This window comes from Dermacentor silvarum, chromosome 1 (assembly GCF_013339745.2).
Source record: "Dermacentor silvarum isolate Dsil-2018 chromosome 1, BIME_Dsil_1.4, whole genome shotgun sequence".
NCBI classification, from domain to species: domain Eukaryota; kingdom Metazoa; phylum Arthropoda; class Arachnida; order Ixodida; family Ixodidae; genus Dermacentor; species Dermacentor silvarum.
The window spans coordinates 280,246,258-280,248,279 of record NC_051154.1 but is presented as its reverse complement, the minus strand read 5'-3'; positions in this window follow the sequence as shown (position 1 = coordinate 280,248,279).

Here is a 2,022-nt window from a genome sequence, read left to right as displayed (position 1 = left end):
CACACCCTTAGTACAAAACAGCCTTACGAGACGTATAAACGCGCGGATTGTGGTATTTGTAACACGAATTGTCCAAGTCACTACCGAATTATCGTAAAATGTTTTCTTCGTAAATCGTACATTAGAACATAGCGACGTAACATTGTATACCTTAAAAAAATACTTGGTCGTGAATATATAGAAAGTAAGGCTATTTCTGTAGATTTCCTTTTTTGAAACCTGTATTGATTTGGAGATATTAAACTGTACTAATCAAGATGGCCTGTTAACCTTGAAAAAAATAACCTTCTCGACTACTTTGTAAAAAGAAAGCAAGAACTGATTATGAGCCTGTAATTGCATATGTCGTTAGCTGCGCCTCCTTTATGCAGAAAAGTAGCTCTTAGAAAAAGTCAGAAACAGCTTGTATTAGAGCTGCTTTAATGCCATCTAATCCTGCAGCAGAATTGCTGAAAAGGGTATCCCACAAACGAATGGTGGTTCACTTAAAAGACGTGTTCCGTTGTGGAACGAAGACTGTATAGAGGCACGAAAGAGGCAAAACAAAGCATGGGGCATATTGCGTAGATCGCCAAATGCAGAAAATCTAATTCAATTTAAACACATTAAATGTGTGTTAAAAGGCAAAGAGAGAAAGCTGTATGAGGTTTCTCTCGGGTATAAATTCATACACACAGGAGGCAAATGTGTGGCATGGCTTAAGAAAGCTAAAGGGCCTACAAATCCATCCGTTGCCTCTGTTGAATGGCCAAGGGAATACTTTGCAGGACAAGGCAGACTCTCGGGGAGCACTTTGAGCTTATGTCCAGCTCAATCCATTGTTCGACATCCTTTCTTAAATACAAACAGATAGAAGAATGTAAGCCATTCGTACGCAAATGCTGACAGAACGACCCGAAAAAGTATCATTTCAGTATTTCCGAATTAAAAGCTGCCTTGATCGCATGTGACAGCTCTGCACCGGGACCTGACATAGTCATGTATGACATGATTAAGAACGTACACAACTGCCACTACTGGCACTTTTCAATACTATTTGGGCTGCCGGATACCTTCCGTCCGCACGGAAAGAAGCGATTGTGGTCCCTGTATTGAAGCAAGTAAAGATCCTTCCTCGGCGGCAAGTTACCGTCCAATAGCTCTCACAAGTTGCCTTTGTAAGCTGTTAGGTTTCTGGCCCCCTGGTCGCACATGGCTGCGTTTACGTAAGTATAGTTCTAATTACGACCCAATGTGTTCACGCAATAGGATGGTGCTCCTTTAAACCTGTAGCAATTCCCATTTGCCCCTCCTTTTATGAAGAAAGCAGCCAGAATTTTGAGCTCGTTTGAGCAGAGCGCTTTCGAGGGTCATACACACCTGCACAGAGTAGCAGTCTGTGTCAGTTGGTACATACTGAATTGTAAAAACCAGTCAAAAGACGAAGGACAGAGAAGAGACGTGGCACACACAACGGCTGGACTAACAACTCCATTCACTTCACAGTTGTTAGTCCAGTCGTCGTGTGTGCCACCTCTCTTCTCTGTCCTTCGTCTTTTGACTGGTTTTTACTATTCAGTACACCTGCACAGGTGTGCCGGCGGAGTTTTGCGCAGAATATGTGCTTCATTTTGCTGCCCTCGACATCGGTATTCTCAATGCCTGCTTACCCACCTGTGGTGTTTCATGACCTAGATGTGCACGTGGACGTTTACAGTAGCACTGCAGTGTAGAGATGGGTCGCTCAGGAGCGAGCCGGATCTTGTGAGCCGCTATTTTTAAAGAGCGAGTGAGCCGTGGTTCAGTAAAGGTGAGCGGTGGTTCTTTTGGAGAAAGGCAGCCGGTTCTCTCGTTCAGTGAGCCGTGCCGAACCTTTCCGTCAGAGCCAGGTCTTCTGCTGGGTTTCGAGGTTTCATTTTCTGACCGACGAGTGGTGTCCGGCGTGGGCAGACTCGCGCTACTCGTACTCGCGCAGTGTGTGGTGTGCGCAGCAGTCCCTTTAGTTTTTTTGTGCGCCCTATGGTGTGGCCCCCGATGCCACCG